This window comes from Toxotes jaculatrix, chromosome 21 (assembly GCF_017976425.1).
Source record: "Toxotes jaculatrix isolate fToxJac2 chromosome 21, fToxJac2.pri, whole genome shotgun sequence".
Taxonomy (NCBI): Eukaryota; Metazoa; Chordata; class Actinopteri; family Toxotidae; genus Toxotes; species Toxotes jaculatrix.
Window position 1 is genome coordinate 15,236,799 of NC_054414.1, and position 7,938 is coordinate 15,244,736.

Below are 7,938 nucleotides of genomic sequence, written 5' to 3' on the forward strand. Positions count from 1 at the left end.
CTGTCTAACTGTTTGGCAACAGAGGGATGTGATGAGCCGGGATGCAATAGAGACATACACCTGACCTGACTGCAAGTGCTGCCTGTCTTTAATCCCCTTGGAATGTGTCTGGGTGCATGTGAGTGTGTGTCCGACAGTGTGTGTGTGTGTGTTGTGTGTGTGTGTGTGAACAACACGTGAGAGAATGAGGGGGATGCTGACGTGTGCTGTTCTTAGTTTAAATGGATGGACATAAAGACGGAGCTTTGTGTGATTTTTGTGTTGATGGTGAATTGTTGTGAAGTTTTATCAGTTTATATAATGTCATTTAGGGTGGGGGGGGGGGGGGGGGGGGGGGGGCTGGGGGCATGGGGATTTGGATGGGATGGGACAGGGGAGGGAAGGGGAGGGAGGGGGTGGGTTTTCATTTGTGGGCACTGAGGGTCTTTTAACAATGGAGGCAAATGTCCAGCGTTGACATTAAAAAAGAAAATGCACTATACTGTGACTGAACCAGCAGCCGCTTAAGAAACAGCTGCTTTAAATTGTGTTCTACCTGCAGTTTTTCACGCTCAACCTTGAAGTCTAAATCAAAAAGCTGGAGTCGGTGTTGAGGAGTGACGACCTGCAGACATTATTTAACAAACCGTCTATAGCTCAACCCAAAAATCTGTCACTTATTCATGACAAATCCACAGGTTTGGAACTAAAACAAGGCAAAGAAATAGAGCATAGAGCTAAGCCTCCCTCATGAACCAGTGTATAATATATTGTATATCTCATTACAGCACTGTAAATCTACTCATCCTATTTCTATGGGCGACTGTACCTACCTAGCCCTAACTTGGGTACTGAAGCACTTCCTTTGCAGCAGAAAAGGGCATGGATCTGTCATATTTTACTCAAGGCTGTGATGTACCAGCAATATTTTGAGGCATAAATAAGAGCAACTTTTCCAGCAGCTGTTTGCGGTTTGCATTCATTTTCTTCATTGCATTTGTTCTTAACAGTGACCAATCAACTTTTTCCTCTTTTCAGACTTCTCTCTCTCTCTCTCTCTCTCTCTCTCTCTCTCTCTCTCTCTCTCTCTCTCTCTCTCTCTCTCTCTCTCTCTCCCTGCCGCATGACAATATTGCCAGAAGGCCTCAAAAAGTTGCCAGTTAACCCATCCAGCCTTCAGGTGTGTTTAATTATGAGTTTTAAAACTGGCATCGCCGCCGCATGTCTTTGAGGTGAGAGCCTCCACTGACCAGTGGGTCACGTGATTTCTTCTCTTTCATTCAGAATGTTTATGTTAGTGTTTCCTGTATGTCTTGTGTTGAATTATGAATATGCTGAGAATAATAATGATGATAATAAAAAAAAACAACAACAACAACAACAACACAATGCCAGATTATGGTGTCCAGTCTCAGTGAGTCATTTCATGGTGTTATATGCTGACAGCCTGCCCTGTCTCCCAGCCGCCTACTCCGTCTTTCCGTCTCTGTCTCTCTTTGTGTTGCTCTTGAGGGGGAGTGTGATCGATGGGCCCTGATACACACCGTGGCCTATGCGAGGATGCCGTAAAATACCCCAACAAAATACACACGGTGATGAGGAATGAGGTTCCCGGAATATAAATCATGATGTTCCTGGAAGCTCACAGCCCACCTCCAGGTACCTCACTGTGTGTGTTTATGTGTTGACACAGCCCCCGTTGTCTCCGTTAAGGGAGGTTTTTCATTTGCCACTTACCCTCTTGTTGCAGCAAATGCGACCACGGTCAACTGCTGCAGCTGCTGTGTTTTTTTCCCTTTTTCTTTTTCCACAATATTTTCTATACAGTCTGCAGCTTCCACTGAAAATGCTCAGATTGAACCTGACATGTTGTAATTGGATTTGTCTTTCAGCTATAGGCATATGGGACTTCAGGGGATATTGTGTACACATATGTACACAATAGAGGTCAAAAGTATGTGGACACCTGTGCCACAAGTGTTTGCTGAATGAATTGTATAGCAGCCTCCAGTCTTCTAGGTTTTCCCCATGATTTTTGGAACCTGGCTGCAGGGATTGGTTTCCATTCAGCCTCAAAAGCATCAGTGTGTCAGGATACTGATGTTAGATGATTAGGCCTGGTCCATAGCCTACATTACAGTTCAGCCCAAAGGTACTGAGTAGGGTGGAAGTCAGGGATTTGTACAGACCAGTTCTTCCACTCCAAACTCAGAAAGCCGTTTCTGGTAGCACTTATCGTTAAACCCCCACACTTTTGTTTACACGTCGTACACAAACAGTTGATAGCACAGGATAACGTTGTTATAAGCAGCTACAAGGACATGTTAAGTGTTTATAAATGTGCTTTAGTTGTCAAAAATCAGAATTTTTTCCTATGAAGACATATCTTATGTTAATACTCCTGTGTTTTCTATCCCTTTATCTATTTATATGACAGACTCCACTTAAGGAATACATTAATAAACACTTGCTTCTGAACACAATTTTATTATTGTCTGTTATGAACAACTTGTTACATGTTTATATACTGATTTGGAACTATAAGCTCTACTGCACACCATGACAGGAGTGTCCATTCATGGTGTACACTGAGTTTACCAGTAGCACAGCAGCACCTGTAGAAGCCTGCTGCCTTCACTTGCCGTCAGATATATTAAAATTAAAGAAGGAGTATGTTAAAAAAAAAAAAAAAAAGTAAGTAAGTGTTAAGTAAGACTCAAAGAGTTTTTATTATTTAGGTTGAGCAAAAGATCTGAGTGTCTCTCCCACTGCTGCATCTGTTTGGTATGAATGACAGCGTTTAGCAGTAACAGAAAAAAGTCAAATTTCAGCATTTTTTAGCTCACATTTTCCCAAATTAAATTCTGGTTTCCAAAACGGTCACCTGGGGTAAATTTTCTCTGTGTACGGAAAACAGAGAATTATATATAAAAAAAAAAAACTTACATGAACTGAGTTCTTCCTCATTTTTTTTTATCCCTTATGTTTTCAGGCATTCTGTGGCTTATTTATTATTATTATTTATCTTACCTACATTTCATGGTGTTGAGGAATTTCAAATGGCAGAATTTTCAGTAGTTATCGGTTATTGTTGTTTCTTACAATGTTGTGAGATGCCTCAATAACTCAGTTTTGCAAAAACAACTCAGTAATCTTATGACCACAGCGGTTGTAATTGGAAATCGGAGCTGTGTGAGAGGTACTTGAACGCAGCATGTGAGTCGGCTGTGTGTAAAATGTTGTCTGTCGGACTCTGTGCGACCACCAGTTCTCATCCAGTCGCCATTATTTCTATCGCTACACTGACTGAAAACAGAAATCAATCGAAATAAGACGTTTGTTTTACACACGGCCCTGTGTCTGTCTTAAACCGATTTCCCGGCCCAGCGTTACCGGAGCTCCAGTGGCGCAATCGGTTAGCGCGCGGTACTTATATGACAGTATTCAGCAAAAGCGATGCCGAGGTTGTGAGTTCGAGCCTCACCTGGAGCAGAGTTTTTAGGTTAACCCTCACCTGGTGGCGGACAGGTAAATCCTGAAGAGCCGAATGAAAGGGCAGTGCGTGCACTGCGCAGCAGCGACGTCACGCACTAATCCCCCTCACAGCACTTGTGGTATATTCAGGTACACCTCTAAAAATACACACAAATACATGGACTGCTTACTTCATGTCACCAGCTGTGTGTGTTAGTTTTGTCGTTGATACACCGAAGCTGTGCGCATCACTCCATGAAAGGCGTAACTGGCAAATTACATAATTAAATCGCTATTTAATAATATGATGCTAGAAACGGGTTTTAGGTCTCTACATCAAATATATACAGTGGGTGCGAATAGAAGCACATTCATGTGACTTTTCTGGAGCATAGAAAGGCGTCTTTCATTGCGAACGCACACCAAAATATGCTGAACTGATGTGGAATATTTCACAAGGAGGAACACTGGCCTTTGGTTTTTACAGATACTGAGAAAACACTTCCTCTTTTTAAAAAAACGTCCTCTGTGTTTATCTTTCTTTTCCCCCCTTAACATAAGGCAAGGTAAGCAACATACAAGAGGACACAATTACGCATGGTCGTATTTTGTAATTGCTGTCATACATTTTATCATCTATGTTACTATTCACCTGCCTCCTTCCTTTATTGTTTAGCAGCGCCCCCTACATAGGTGGAATCGGTACATTGGTGGAACTGCCACTTTGTTGTGAGAGCAGATTTTCACCACTAGAGGGCGATGTGACCGCACCAAACATGCAATTAGCTTTCTCCACAAATTTTTGACAGTTGATGGCTGCTGACCAGTTTATTACCAGTCCACCTCTGGTCAGTAATAACAATAACAATAACAATAATTTATATTCCAAAATCTTTCTTTTTTTAAAGTGATGTTTTAAATCCATCTATCAAGGAAAACTTTAATTTGGGACACACGTTTAAACAGCATGCACATCCTGTTTTTCACCTTGACATCTCTGCTACTGAAGACTCTAACCATCATTTTATTCTTTTCCACACCAGATTTATTTCATTGGTCACAACTGTTACATGCTGTATATATCTGTGTTCCTTATATATGTATGTGCTTTGTGTGTTTGTGTGCAGGTCTGTCACTCTAAGCCCTGCAAAGCTGGGAATGAACAAGCAGAAGATTTCAGTAATGATGTGACCCAGATGTCCCTGGTGCAGATCTCCAGGCTGAAAATGAGAGTGCAGATCAGGGCCTTGTACCTCCCGTCACCCCCCTCCCTCCCTCCCTCCCTCCATCCGGCCTGGGACACAATCACAAAGTATTTAGCAGCAGGGAATTTGTGTGTATGTATGGAGAGTGTGTGCGTGTGTCATTTGAGAAGGTATGTTGTAGTGTGTGTGTTTTGTCGTGTGTGTGTGTTTAAGCTCATCCAGATCCATGTAAAACACGAGGGATCAGATTTTGGAGTGTGTACCACTTGTTCCTGGTGCTCCGGATTAGACGTAACAGTTTTTTAATTTACTCTCCTCAGCTGCTTCCATAAGACGCTAAAGCCTAGCATCGCCATACCAGCCCCCCCCCCCCCCCCCCCCCCCCAATTCCCCCACCAGTCGCCCCATCCCCCACCTACCCCCCTCCTCACCCGTCCCCTGAGGTGACCAGGTGGCTGAACAATCACACACACCACCCTGACGGTAGGCTCAGCGGGCCACTTTCCTCAATGAGAAGCTCGGCAGTTGGAGTGCCGCAAGCATCTGTATGTGTGGAAACATTTGTGTGTCTATGTGTGTGTGTGTGTGAGGGATTGAGGGAAGAGGGGACAAAAGACAGAGAGTTTAATATTTGGGATAAGCTGTGATTGAACATCCTGAGATCAGAGCAGAATGATCAAATTCTGCCAGTGATAATCCCTCATCTTGGAAAATTAAATACCACTCTGCTGGCTCTCTTCTGCTCACTCACACTCTCTATCCTTCTGTAACATGCTCACACACACACACAGTATTTAAATGGGGTCTTAATCTGACCTGTGTCTCATAACGCTGGTTGGTTCCTTAGGGAGCTGTTCTGATATCTGATGAGTTTTTCATTAATAAGACATAAGTCTAATCCTGAGGGAGAAACACAAAATGACAGTGGATAAACCCTGCTTTCCCCATCCCACCATCACACACACTGATTCACTGATACACTATCTAACTAAACATCTTTATACATGCACTTATACTGTAGTTTGTCCTTTAATCTCCCCATCGCAGCTCTATCCACTCCCGCCTACATTTTATTTTTTTTGCATGTCTTTGTTATACAAATGTCCATTCATGAACTGGTTGTGCAAGAATTGCTTGGAGTCCTAATATTCTGTTTCATATGTATAATCTTTTTCCACCACATTTTTGTTTGAATAAGCCCTTTTACTGCGAAGTAAAGGGACCGGTATGTGTCATCAGAACTGCCTCAGAAACCCTCTCTTTCCACACCTTCCTGAATGTCACAATTGGAGGGGCTGTGTCCAACATTCGAAGTTTCTCTCCGAAACCGACAATCTAACATTAACACCCACTTCACACAGTGATGGCCCAGCTGTGCGCAAGTGAGAAAGAGTCTGAGCTTCTCACTCAAGAGTCTTCCCGGGGATTGGGTTGTGTTGTATTAATCTGTACAATACCGTTATGTGAAGAATGAACAATGAGAGCTTAGGATAAAGGGTCAAACCCTGCCTTACTTCCACATCTCCGAACACCAGTGGCTGGTTTCACAAAGAGAGACTTTGACTGTGTCCTGGATCGAACAAATCATCAGACTTCAAATAGATGTCTAAACTCATCTGTTACACAAAGCAATCTAGTTCTTGACTGTCTTAAGTAGGATTAATTTGTCTTGAGTTCTGGGCAAATTAAGACATTTTTTATGATCTACAAAACATGGCTGACTGAGCAACGGGGTCAAACAGCTCGGGTGGACAGTAACTTTTTTTTTATGTTGCTGTGGCCAGTGAGAGTCTTATCTCTCACTGTGAGACCAGGCAGAGCTCATGTAAAACATGTTACTCATTACTCATGTCACTCATTACTCATGTCAGACCTACTGCAGATCTTTGACCCATTTTGGGGTCTGACATCTTTAATGTTCATGAAAAACTTCCACACTGTTTCCTGTTTTTCCTCAAAAACCAGACCGTCAGTCCCAAAAAACAGTCTGTTGTATCAGGCCAAGGAAGCAAACGAATGAAAACACCTTGTATTGCATTTTTGAAGGACTAGTCTTACTGCAACATGAAGTTTGCACGGTTTCTTGCAGGTATAGATTAACCTGCTCGATAGCCCGAATGAGCTGTTGGCTTCCTATTAAACCCCATTTCCTCCCACTCCCACTGTTCAATATGTGCAGTTTTTCCATGCTGAAATACTACCTGTTGGCACCTCTGTGGCCCTGAAGGAAGTTCCTCACTGATGCCCAGTTAATAATTGGTCACAGTATTAGTTGTGTTTATTGCCGGTATGTGTGGTAAGCTTGATTAAGCTTAAAATTTTCATTTCCTCTATTGGCTTTCCACCTGACTATAGATTCTGAACTGAAATTGAAGTTCCTTCTATAAACAAGATCCAGCAGTGGAGCACTTGAATCCCTTATGTGTTCTGTGTGTTATGTGTAGATGAGGGTGGGAGTAATAACTGCCATGCCCTATGAGATTCCTATAGGTACGATCAGTGGAGATAACAGTGTAATTTCTTTTGACGTATGCAAAAGATCATGTGTTGTACAATAACGCAGTGGTCAAAGTTCAAGTGTCACTTTGTCCCAGAAAAGGTTGCTGCATGTTGAAGACCAGAAAAGGAGTCAAACCTAATAGTTATGGGTAAATTCTCGAAATACCATAATATCTAGTCAATTCAAGCAACATTTTTCAAATTTATTTTTTGCCGCCTACTTACTTGTACATAATAGTCACATGTTTATGTTCATATATCTTTGCTCAGTTTTGCCTGTTTTTGTTGTATGTCCATGTGCACGTCCCAGGGACACTGTTACTGTTACTGATATTGTGTGCTGTGTCTAAAAAAACGGCCCCGTAACTTTGACTTTGCTGGAGACTCCCACAGAACCCTTCAAGCATTCCTGCTGTACTTGAATTAGGTTGCGCTTGTTATTGAGTCCGGGGCACGCGGCCGTGTGTGGTAACGTCAAAACATATTGAGGATAATAAAATATTTATATATCAACTGTGCCAACTTTGGCTTTATATATATAGAGAGAATCTTGGCCGTCATGATAGTCTCAAAGGACTCCCACCACGGCAGTGAAAGTTGTTTATTTGAGGACTGACCCCGCCTACCAAAAGGTGCTTCGGTGTACGCTAGTATTAGATACAAGTGTATCCTACAGATCCAGTGCATCACAGAACTTCGGTAGTAGACCAATGAAAATTTAGTTTTGGATAGGGGCAGAGCTAATTGACATAAGAAGTAGCCAATTAACCGACGCTTTGCC

The 7,938-nt window shown here is 42.4% G+C and overlaps 1 non-coding gene across 1 annotated transcript; it reads left to right on the top strand.

Moving 5' to 3' along the window:
* Positions 1–3,376: 3,376 nt before the first annotated feature.
* trnai-uau lies at positions 3,377–3,471 on the top strand. Its single transcript has 2 exons — positions 3,377–3,414; positions 3,436–3,471. It is a non-coding gene; the product is annotated as a tRNA-Ile (tRNA).
* The last annotated feature ends 4,467 nt before the right edge of the window (positions 3,472–7,938 follow it).